The sequence below is a fragment of the Nicotiana tabacum genome, chromosome 2 (assembly GCF_000715075.1).
Source record: "Nicotiana tabacum cultivar K326 chromosome 2, ASM71507v2, whole genome shotgun sequence".
NCBI classification, from domain to species: Eukaryota; Viridiplantae; Streptophyta; class Magnoliopsida; order Solanales; family Solanaceae; genus Nicotiana; species Nicotiana tabacum.
Window position 1 is genome coordinate 28,011,577 of NC_134081.1, and position 13,433 is coordinate 28,025,009.

Sequence of the window (13,433 nt, forward strand, 5' to 3'; positions counted from 1 at the left end):
AGCATTTTACACTTAAGGCTGATAAAGAACAAGAAAAAACAGGAAATTAACTAGGCATGCTTTACAGAGTTCAAATAAGTAGTTAAAGCACGTAGACATACAATATTAGACTAAACAGGATAACTACGCATATTAGGATAACTCAATTAAGAATGAAAAATAAACTAATACTTATTTAAACGGTATAACTCAAATTAAAGGAAATAAATCGCTACTCAGTAAAATAAATCGAATTTTTCAACAAATAGCACGTGTACGTACTCGCCACCTCACGTACACGACTCTCACATATCACAACAGTACCAAATCCTAAGAGGATCTCCCCCACACAAGGTTAGGCAAGCCACTTACCTCGAACCAAGCTCAATCAATCGGTAACAATGCCTTTTCCACGAATATCCGACTCCGAATGGCCCAAATCTAGCCAAAATCAAATTCATACCATAAATACAACTATAAGAAATTAATCTAATTAATGAAATCAAAGCTAAAGCAAGAAATTAGAAAGTCGCCCCAAAAAGTCTCCCCGGGCCCACATCTCAGAATTGGATAAAAGTCACAAAATACGAACACCCATGCACTCACGAGTCTAACCATACAAGAATCACTCGAATCCAACCTCAAATCACCTTCCAAAACTCAAAATTTTAGTCTATGAAGTTTCTACCATTTCCCCCCAAATTTCCAACTCAAATCCCTAATTAGATAATGAAAATAGCAATAGATTCATGAAATATAGTCCAATCCGAGTTAGAACCACTTACCCCATCAATCTCCTTGACGAAACCTCGAAAACTTGCCTCACACCGAGCTCTCAAACTCCCAAAATCGAAATGGATAATCAACCATCGAATTCATCTTTTCTACCCAGTAAACTCGCTTCTGCGAGCCTTCAACCGCACCTGCGGGAAATCCATCGCAGGTGCGAAAATCATTAAAGGGGGTTGGGACCGCATCTGAGGCAAGGGGGCCGTATCTGCGGCAAGGGGGCCGCACCTGCGTGTGCCCGCTTGCGGAGCACTGTCCTCTTCAGCGGTCATTCACTGCGCCTGCGGTTCCTATAACGCATCTGCAGGCATTGCAGATGCGAAAACTTCCCTCGCACCTGCGATCCCTGCCCACACCTCCAATCTCCGCTTCTGTGCTTTGTGCTCCGCACGTGCGATCCCACACCTGCGGTCTCCCCGCCACAAGTGCAAAAGTACCAGATGCCTGAAGACTTCAGCAACAACACCAACCCAACTTTTGATCCGTTAAGTACCCGAAACTCACCCGAGGCCCCCCAGACCTCAACCAAACATACCAACCAATCCTAAAATATCATACGAACATAGTTGAGCCCTCAAACCGCATCAAACAACGCTAAAATCACGAATCATCCTCCGATTCAAACTTAAAGAACTTGAAACTTTCAAATCCTACAACCGATGCCGAAACCAACCAAACCACATCCGATTGATCCCACATTTTGCACACAGGACATATTCAACCCTACGGACATACTCCAACTTCCGGAATTAGAATTCGACCCCGATATCAAAAAGAACACTACCGGTCAAAATCTCCAAAAATTTGACTTTCGCCATTTTAAGCCTAAATCAGCTACAGACCTCCAAAACATAATCCGGATAAGCCCCTAAGTCCAAAATCACCCAACGTAGCTAACACAACCAACGAAACTCTATTCTGGAGTCGTCTTCAAACAGTTCCGACTACGGTGTACATCCTAAGGCTTAAACCTCCATTTAGGTACTAAGTGTCCCAAAATACTCCAAAAACCAAAACGAAACCTCCCAGCAAGTCACAATAGTAGAAATAGATATGGGAGGATCAATTAATAGGGAATCAGGGCTATAACTCTCAAAACGACCGTCCGGGTCGTTACATCCTTCCCCTCTTAAAACAATCATTTGTACTCGAACGAGCATAAAGAAATACCCGAAGTAGTGAAAAGATGAGGATAACGGCTGCGCTTACCATTCTCGGTCTCCCAAGTCGCCTCCTCGACCGGCTGACCCCTCCACCAAACCTTTACTGAAGCAATGTTCTTTGACCTTAGCTTTCTGACCTGCCTGTCCAAAATAGCCACTGGCTCCTCAACATAAGGTAGGTCCTTGTCCAACTGGACTGAGCTGAAATCCAATACATGAGCCGGATCACCGTGATACTTCCGGAGCATAGAAATGTGCAATACCGGATGAACTCCTGCTAGGCTGGGAGGTAAGGTAACATCATAAGCAACCTCCCCAACACTCCGCAACACCTCAAAAGGACCAATGTACCTCCGGCTCAGCTTACCCTTCTTTCTGAACCTCATAACGCCCTTCATAGGCAATACCCGAAGCAAGACCCGCTCTCCAACCATGAATCTACATCGCGAAGCTTCCGATCTACATAACTCTTCTGTCTGGACTGGGCTGTTCGAAGTCGATCCTGAATCAGCTTCACCTTATCTAGGGCATCCCGGACCAAGTCTGTACCCAATAATCTGGCCTCGCCCGGCTCGAACCAACCCACTGGGGACCGACACCGCCTACCATACAGAGCCTCATACGGTGCCATCTGGATGCTCGACTTATAACTGTTGTTGTAGGCAAATTCCGCAAGTGGCAAGAAGTGATCCCATGACCCTCCAAACTCCATCACACACGCACAAATCATATCCTCTAATATCTGAATAGTGCGCTTGTACTGTCCGTCCGTATGAGGGTGAAATGCTGTGCTCAGCTCCACTTTAGTACCCAACTCATGTTGTACGGCTCTCTAGAATCGTGATATAAACTATGTATCCCGATCAGAGATAATAGATACCGGTACGCCATGAAGCCTGACGATCTCACAAATGTAGATTCGAGCCAGCTGCTCGGAAGAATATGTAGTCATCACAGGAATGAAATGAGCTGATTTGGTCAGCCTATCCACAATCACCCAAATCGTATCAAACCTCCGCTGAGTCCGTGGGAGTCCAACAATAAAATCCATAGTGATCCGCTCCCATTTCCACTCCGGAATCTCTAACTTCTGAAGTAACCCACCCGGTCGATGATGCTCATACTTCACCTGCTGGTAATTTAGGCACCGAGACACATACTCCACTATGTCCTTTTTCATATTCCTCCACTAGTAATGCTGCCTTAAGTCCTGATACATCTTCGCGGCACCCGGATGAATAGAGTGCCTCGAGCTATGAGCCTCCTAAAGAATCAACTCGCGCAAACCATCTACATTAGGCACATATAGCCTGCCCTGCATCCTCAATACGCCATCATCCCCAATAGTGACCTCCTTAGCATCACCGTGCTTAACCGTGTCCTTAAGGACAAGCAGGTGGGGGTCATCATACTGACGCTCCCTAATACGATCATAAAGAGAAGACCGAGAGACCACATAAGCCAACACTCGACTCGGCTCAGAAATATTCAATCTCATAAACTGGCTGGCTAAGGCCTGAACATCCAATGCTAAGGTTCTCTCCGCTGCTGGAAGATATGCTAAACTCCCCAAACTCTCCGCCCGGCAACTCAAAGCATCGGCCACCACATTGGCCTTTCCCGGGTGGTACAAAATGGTGATATCATAATCCTTAAGTAGCTCCAACCACCTCCGCCGACGCAAGTTAAGATCCTTTTGCTTGAACAGATGCTGCAAACTCCGATGATCGGTGTAAATCTCATAAGAAACACCGTACAAATAGTGCCGCCAAATCTTCAGGGCATGAACAATACCTGCTAACTCAAGGTCGTGGACAAGATAGTTCTTCTCACGCACCTTCAGTTATCTGGACGCATAGGCAATCACCCTACTGCCCTGTATCAATACCGCACCGAGACCAATCCGCGATACATTACAATATACAGTATAAGACCCCCAACTTGTAGGCAATACCAATATTGCGGTTGTAGTCAAAGCTGTCTTGAGCTTATGAAAGCCCTCCTCACACTCCTCTGTCCACCTGAACGGAGCACCCTTCTGGGTCTGCCTAGTCATAGGTGTTGCAATAGATGAGAATCCCTCTACAAAATGACGGTAATACCCCGCCAATCCATGAAAACTCCGGATCTCCATAGCTGATGACGGTCTAGGCCAACTCTGCACTGCTTCCACCTTCTTTCGGATCCACCTGGATCCCATCACTCGATACTACATGACCCAAGAATACCACTGAGTCTAGCCAGAACTCACACTTTGAAAATTTTGCATATAACCTCTTTTCTCTCAAGGTCTAAAGCACAGTCATCAAGTGCTGCTCATGATCCTCCCGAGTCCGAGAGTACACCAAAATGTCTTCAATAAACACAATGACGAATGAGTCAAGATAAGGCCGGAACACACTGTGCATCAAGTGCATAAAAGCTGCTGGGGCATTGGTCAGCCCAAATGACATCACAAGAAACTCGTAGTGACCATACCGAGTCCTGAAAGTAGTCTTTGGGATATCTGGCTCCCGAATCTTCAGCTGATGATAGCCCGAACGTAAGTCAATCTTGGAGAACACCCTGGCACCCTGCAGCTGATCAAATAAATCATCAATAAGAGGCAATGGATACCTATTCTTCACTGTAACTTTGTTCAACTGGTGGTAATCAAAACACATCCGCATAGAACCATCATTCTTCTTCACAAATGGGATAGGAGCACCCCAAGGTGACACACTAGGCTGAATGAATCCCTTATCAAGCAATTATTTTAATTGTTCCTTCAACTCCTTCAACTCAGGAGGAGCCATACGATACAGAGGAATAGAGATGGGTTGAGTGTCCGGCAACAAATCAATGCCAAAATATATATCTCTGTCTGGCGGCATGCCCGGAAGATCAGCTGGAAATACATCTGGAAAGTCCCTCACTGCTGGGACTGACTCAACTGTAGGGGTATCAATACTGACATCTCTCACATAAGCTAGATACGCGTCACACCCCTTCTCAACCATTTGTTGAGCTTTAAGAAATAAAATAACTCTACTGGGAGTATACTCTAAGGTACCTCTCTACTCAAATCGCGGTAAACCTGGCATAGCGAGCGTCACGGTCTTAGCATAACAATCAAGAATAGCATAATGGGGTGACAACCAGTCCATGACCAAGATAACAACAAAGTCTACCATGCTGAGTAATAATAAATTTGCTCTGGTCTCAAAACCACTAAAAGCAATCAAACACGACCGATACACACAGTCCACAACAAGAGAATCTCCCACAGGAGTAGACACATAAACAAGGAAACTCAAAGAATCCCGATATATGCTCAAATATGGGGCAAAATAAGAGGACACATAGGAATATGTAGAGCATGGGTCAAATAATACCGACGAATCTCTTTGACAGACCAGAACAATACCTATAATGACAGATTCGGAAGCAACTGCCTCTGTACAAGCCGGAAGAGCATAATATCTGGCATGGCCTCCCCCTCTAGGGCGACCTCGACCTCCCCGATATCCACCTTGAGCTGGCTGAGGAGGTGGGGCAGTAGCTGGTGCTGGAATCATAGCCTGAGGACCCGATGGAGAACGTGGTGGCTGAGAAGTCTATGGAGGTGCACCCCTCCTAAATCTCGGGAAATCCCTCACCATATGGCGAGTGTCGCCACACTCAAAACAAGCTCTCGGAGAGCGTGACTGGCTCGGGCCAGGTCTGCTGGACTAGCCACTAAAAGCACCCGAGCAGGAGGCACACTAGATACTGGCGGTGCATAATAAGGCTCCTGGGGCCTAGAAGGGACCGGAATACCACTGGCAGCTGGAAGAGCTGAATGAACGGGGCGAATCCCATAACCCCTACCATGGCGAGTTGCTGGGGCACGAACACTAGAATAAGAACCAGTCTCTCGAGACCTCTTGGACTCTCTCTCCTCTCTATCCCGAGCGAGCATGCCCTCCAATCTCCTAGCAATACTCACAACCTGTTGGTAAGAAATATCCATCTCTAGATCCCTGACCATACTAATCCTAATACTGGGGTGGAGTCCTTAAATAAACCGATGAACCCTCTCTCCAACTGTGGCAACCAAGGACGGTGCATGTCGGGCCAAATCACTGAAGCAGACTGCATACTCTGACACAGTCATAGCACCCTGGCGCAACTACTCAAACTCCGCGCACCATGAGTCCATGTAAGTCTCTGAGGCTCTGAGGGACATACTCTCTCAAAAACATGTCCGAGAACTGAATCCATGTAGGTGAAGCTGCCTCATCCGGACTACTCAACTCATAAGCACGCCATCCTCTAAGCTAGAAGGTGGTAAAAGAAACCCGACTAGTCTCCGATACTCCCATAGTACGGAGAATAGGATTACACTCCTCCAGAAAACCTTGAGCATCATCAGTATCCAATCCGCTGAAGGTAGGTGGGTGGTACTTCTTGTACCTCTCAAGTCTGAGCTACTCCGCCTCAGAAGCGGCTGTCCTAGTCTCGTGCTGAACCGGAGCTACCGACTGCATAGGGATGAACTCTAGGGCCTGGTCAACCTGGACCCTCTGCTCAGGAGTGCGGGTTGCGGGAGTTTATGCCCCTCCCCCGGCCTGAGATGTGGTAGGAGCAAGTGGAATCAATCCAGCCTGTGCTAAGGTGCTGAACATGCTTAGAAACTGGGCTAGAGTCTCCTGGAGGGCTGGTGCAGCAACAGTTATCTCAGGTGTCTGCCCTCCAACTGGAGCTACTAGGGGCTCCTCTGTAGCAGCTAGTGCGGAAGCTCTGGTTGCACCGCGTGGATGTCCTTGGCCTCCACCCCGGCCCCGACCTCTCGCGGCTCTAGTAGGTGGTGCGGGTGCCTGGTCATTAGATCCGCGTGTACGTGTCCTCACCATATGTGAGAGAATAGAATACGAAAGTTTAGAATTTCGATGTCAACAAATTTCGTACGACAAGGAATCAAAGAAGTATAATGTTTCCTAACAGTTCCATAGCCTCCCAAAGATAAGTACAAACGTCTCCGTACCGATCCGCGAGACTCTAATAAACCGGATTGGGACTCACGACACCTATGAACCTAGAGCCCTAATACCAACTTGTCACGACCCAAACTCCCTCCGTATAATGTCGTGACGGCACCTAGTCTCTACGACTAGGCAAGCCGAATAAATTGCGGAAATATAACGAAATCGAAAGTAAAACTTGGCAACTAACAATAGTGAATAACTGAATAACTAGTAACAATGCCGCTCGGCATGTACAATAAACAATACTCTATAATACACAGTCTTCCCAAAACCTATAACATCGTAAGTCACAAGCTACAGAAGGAAACTAGTATCTCTATACACCAGAGTCTAACAAAAGAAGTACAGAATGTAAATGTCATAGGAGAGAATAGAGGGGGACTCCGATGTCGACGAACGCGGCAGATGTACCTTGAAGTCTCCGTACAACAGCAAGCACTCTCAGTTAATAATGAGGGTGATAAATAGTACCTAGATATGCACACAAAAACATGTGCAGAAGAGTATCATGAGTACACCATAACGGTGCCAGTAAGTGCCAAGCCTAACCTCGGTCGAGTAGTGACGAGGTCAGGTGAGGCCCACTGGTATATAATAAATAAAGCAGGAGAATGTACAATATAATAAGAGACTAGAATTTAAAAAAAGAGAACATAGCAAAGTAGCAACGCAGAACATACAGGGGTAAACAATAGGGGATCTCCCGAGATACCGTCTCGTAGTCCCAAAATAAATATACAGGGAGAACTCCAGAGGAACCGCCTCATAGTCTCAAAAGTAAATATACAGGGAGAACTCCCGAGGAACCGCCTCATAGTCTCAAAAGTAAATGTGAAGGAAGAACTTCCGAGGAACCTTCTCATAGTCTCAAAAGTAAATATACAGGGAGAACTCCTAAGGAACCGCCTCGTAGTCTCAAAAGTAAATATGCAGGGAGAACTCCTGAGGAACTGCCTCGTAGTCTCAAAAGTAAACACACAGCTCAGCCGATAAATACCATAGTTAACAGCAAGAATTTTACAGTTAAGGCAGAAAAAGAACAAGGAAAAATAGGAAATCAACTAGGCATGCTTCATAACGTTCAAATAAGCAGTTAAAGCACGTAGACATGCGATATTAGACTAAACAGGATATCTACGCATATTGGGATAACTCAATTAAGAATAAAAAATAAACTAATACTTATTTAAACGGTATAACTCAAATTAAAGGAAACAAATCGCTACTCAGTAAAATAAATCGGATTTTTCAACAAATAGCCCGTGTACGTACTCGTCACCTTGCGTACACAACGCTCACATATCACAACAGTATCAAATCCTAAGGGGATCTCCCCCACACAATGTTAGGCAAGCCACTTACCTCGAACCAAGCTCAATCAATCGGTAACAATGCCTTTTCCACGAATATCCGACTCCGAATGGCCCAAATCTAGCCAAAATCAAATTCATACCATAAATACAACTATAAGAAATTAATCTAATTAATGAAATCAAAGCTAAAGCAAGAAATTAATAAGTCGCCCCAAAAAGTCTCCCCGAGCCCACGTCTCGAAATCGGATAAAAGTCACAAAATACGAACACCCATGCACTCACGAGTCTAACCATATAAGAATTACTCAAATCCGACCTCAAATCACCTTCCAAAACTCGAAATTTTAGTCTATGAAGTTTCTACCATTTTCCCCCAAATTTCCAACTCAAATCCCTAATTAGATGATGAAAATAGCAATAGATTCATGAAATATAGTCCAATCCGAGTTAGAACCACTTACCCCATCAATCTCCTTGACGAAATCTCGAAAACTCGCCTCACACCGAGCTCTCAAACTCCCAAAATTGAAATGGATAATCAACCATCGAATTCCTCTTTTCTGCCCAGTAAACTCGCTTTTGCGAGCCTTCAACCGCACCTGCGGGAAATCCATCACAGGTGGGAAAATCACTAAAGGGGGCTGGGACCACATCTACGGCAAGGGGGCCGCACCTGCGTGTGCGCGCTTGCGGAGCACTATCCGCTTCTGCGGTCATTGACAACGCTTGAGGTTCCTATAACGTATATGCGGGCATCGCAGATGCGGAAAATTCCCTCGCACCTGCGATCCCTGGCCACGCCTCCAATATCCTCGTCTGTGCTTTGTGCGCCGCACGTGCGATCTCGCTCCTGCGGTCTACCCGCCGCAGGTGCAAAAACACCAGATGCCTGAAGACTTCAGCAACAACACCAACCTAACATTTGAGCCGTTAAGCACCCGAATCTCACCCGAGTCCCCCGGGACCTCAACCAAATATATCAACCGATCCTAAAATATCATACGAATATAGTCGAGCCCTCAAACTACATCAAACAATGCTAAAATCACGAATCATCCTCCGATTCAAACTTAAAGTACTTTAAACTTCCAAATCCGACAACCGATGCCGAAACTAACCAAACCACGTCCGATTGACCCCAAAATTTGCACACAGGTCATATTCAACCCTACGGACCTACTACAACTTCCAGAATTGGAATCCGACCCTGATATCAAAAAGTTCACTACCAGTCAAAATCTCCAATAATTCAACTTTCGCCATTTCATGCCTAAATTAGCTACAGACCTCCAAAATACAATCCGGACATGCCGCTAAGTCCAAAATCGCCTAATGGTGCTAACAGAATTGACGGAACTCCATTCCAGAGTTGTCTTCACACAGTTCCGACTATGGTCCATATCCTGAGGCTTAAACCTCCATTTAGGGACTAAGTGTCCCAAATACCCCAAAAACTAAAACGAAACCTCCCGGCAAGTCATAATAGCATAAATAGATATGGGAGGAGCAGTTAATAGGGGATCGGGGCTATAACTCTCAAAACGACCGGCCGGGTAGTTACACAATTTCAATATTTTAACTTGATTTCTTATGAATTTTAACATCAAAATCATGGGATTTGAAAGGAAATTTTGGGATTTTTGACTATGTTTTGAAAAATAAAAATTTGAGATTTGAGAGTCGAATTGGACTGGGATTTGAATACCAAATACATATTTGAACTTGTGGGGTTATGGGTAGTCATGATCTACCCTTCCACTCGAGTTTACCGGGTGAGCCCGGGGTTGACTTATATTGACTTTTTGAGAAAAGTGTAAACATCTTAACTTTATTAATTATAAGTGAACAATCTTGCATTTTTTATTTTATTAAGTAATATTTTGTCAGATTTGGGCCAAACGGAGGTAAATCTTAAAGGAAAAGCCATTTTTGAGTGTTGATTGAGGGATTTTGAGGTACATATCTTGCCTAACTTTATGTGGGGGAATTACCCCTTAGGATTTGGCCTAATTGCTTATTTATGAGTGTGATTGACGTGTACACGAGGTGACAAGTGTATACATGATCGTATGTACAATTTATGACTGAATTTGACCCGAGGTTGCTTTTATCGCTTTATTTTGATTGAGAGGTCTCTGCTTTACGTGGTTTCACTTTGGTTGTTACTTGAGTTTTTATTCCATGCTAGATCATGTTTTAGGATTTTAATTCCTTAATTGGCCAAGTTGGGCGTTTGTGAGATTGTTGCTAAACTGAATTAGCTGAATTCATGTTGTTATGTTGGATACCCATTCGCATCCCCTTTATTGGTTCGTTCTCGTGCACTGTGTTGGCCATTATGAGTTTATGTCTTGATGACAATTGTTAGCATGTTGTGTTGTTATGATTATAGAACATATGGACTTGATGGGCAGATTGTTCAGGTGTTTGCACGAGGTTTCTGCCATGCTATTGTTATTGTTGATATTGCATATACGACGAGACCAGGCAGACTATGTACATCAGGTTTGCACATGTGGCGAGACAAGGTGGAAAATTATTAATATGCGTGTGACAAGATAAGGTGAGCATTTACTTTATTTTTGCACACACGATGTGATAGTGGTGGCTATGTGGGGATGATTTGTGATGGCCTAAGGGCGTGTTGTTGATGAAAACAACGTATTCTTGCTTGTGCTTATAACTTCCTTGTGTGTGTCATGCATATTACATGATTTGTTGGGTTGTTCCCAATGTGCTATTCTTTGTGTCACGACCCAAAATTAATTAAAGGCTGTGATGGCACCGGACACCGCCGTCAGGCAAGCCAAAAATAAATACTTGATTTGGTTCTCATTTTAGTATTTTTAAAATCATATTTTCCTTCGATTAAATAGTAAAAGATGAAATTCACGGTGTAAATAATAATATTCTTAACAATTTCAATACAGAACAACCCATAATCACCCCAAAACCCAATGTCACAAGTGCATGAGCATTAACTAAGAAGTAAAAAATAAAGTACAACATCTCTCCGGAATACAACTTAGATAGGAAAAATACAAATAACTCTGAAGGATACTCTGTTAGCTGCGGGTCGTAATATGGAATACAGCTCACGTAAATCCCCGCGTTCACACACACCTCTACTCTCACAAGGCCACTAGTCACATATGTACCTGCACAAAAATGTGGAGTAAGTGAAGTATGAGTACGTAATCAACGTGTATGCAGTAAATATCTAGCCTAACCCCGGAGAAGTAGTGACGAGGGGTCGATATCGACACTCACTAGTGGTCCGACAATATCAAGTACAGTAAAGAGGTAAGTAAATTTGAGGCAGAGTAAATAAGTGAGATAAACAAGTATAAATCACGTGGTACAAATCCCTCTCTTTACGAGGAACTCAAACTCTCCATTAGAAATTCCCTCCTTAACCGGAGCATATATATAGATATAATGGATCTCATTAGATGGATAGTCATAACTCAAATCGGGAAAACTCACAGATACACCGGCTTCTTGCCAAAGATTACGTATGATTCCATAAGGATACGATATAGAAAATGCCGAGGCGTACGATCCGATCCAACATAAAAATTTAAACTGTGCACTGCCGAGGGTCGAACGACGCAGACCATAGATGTATCTATTAAACTGCCGAGGCGAACGACTCGCTCCCATAAGAGTGTGGTATATAAATCCTGCCGAGGCGAACGACCTGATCCCATAAGAGTGAAATATATAACCCTGCCGAGGCGAATAGCCCGAACGCATAAAAGTGAAATATATAATCCTACCGAGGCAAACGGCCCGATCCCATAAGAGTGAAATACATAATCCTTTCGAGGCGAACGACTCGATCCCATAACAGTGAAATACATAATCCTGCTAAGGCGAACGGCCCAATCCCATTAGAATAAGAAGCTTTGACGGGTCCTTTACCCCACTCATGAATAAACGTGTGAGTTATAATTTCTTTAACGAAAAACCTTTCCTTGAAGTATATATATCACGAAAACATGCTGTAAGAGGAGTAGAATTATTCGGTGACTAATCATGAACTCGTGAAGTCTCTACAATAACAAGTCTAGTCTCAAGTAGTAATATAAAATAGAGGAATTTAATAGGCGAGAGACTGCTCAAATAATACAGCTATAGCATGATATGAACCTAAGCCTACCCGTACAATAATATGAATGTAGCTACGTACGGGCTCTCGTCACCTCGCTCGTACGTAGCCCCCACAACAAGTAGCACACATCAATATACAACACCTAGGGGTACTTTCCCCCTCACAGAGTTAGACAGGAGACTTACCTCACTTCGACGTTCCAAAACTGGCTCCAACACCGCCCTAACACCTCCAACTGGTGAGCGCTGATCCAAAACTAGTTAAATAAGATTCAACCCAATCAAAATATACTCTAATACTCACAATTAATTAATTTATAACAATTTCCAACTCCGCTCGAAAAATCAATAAAGCAACCCTCGGGGCCACGTGCCCGGATTTCGAAAATGTTCGAAGATAAACTTTACCCATAACACCACGAACTCAAATATATAATTTATTCAAAATTCCATGTCCAATTTTGTGGTCAAAATTCAAAAATACCAATTTCTAGGTTTTTCTTCAAAATCCCAAATTTCTACAAATTTTCATGCTTAGATCCTTAAACAAACCATGTATTTAACCTATAATAAGTGGGAATCACTTACCTTGTGTTGCTTGATGAAACCCTCGCTTTGAAGCTCACCAAAATTGCCCCAACCAAGGGAAACATGGAAGAAAATAGGCCAAGTCCCGTCATTAAAACAATCTGCCCAGCCGATCTTCCGCATCTGCGGTACACCAGCCGCACCTACAGTTCTGCACCTGCGGTTCTGCACCTGCGAAAAATCCATCGCAGGTGCGGTTCCCTCCAAGCTAGGGGAAATCCTCTTTTGCGGTCCTCCACGTGCTTCTGTGCCTTCGCATATGCAGATACCCTTCCGCTTCTGCGACCCAGCTACCCCTCTCGCATTCTCGCACCTGCGACACTTTAGTGTATCTGTGGCCTAGCAGGTGCGGACAACCCTTCGCACCTGTGATTACTGCCCTGCTTCGCCCAAACCGCACCTGCGGCCATTTCCTCGCCTCTGCAGTCACACAACTGCGGTCAAACGTGTGCAGGTGCAATTACACCAGAACTGGTGCACT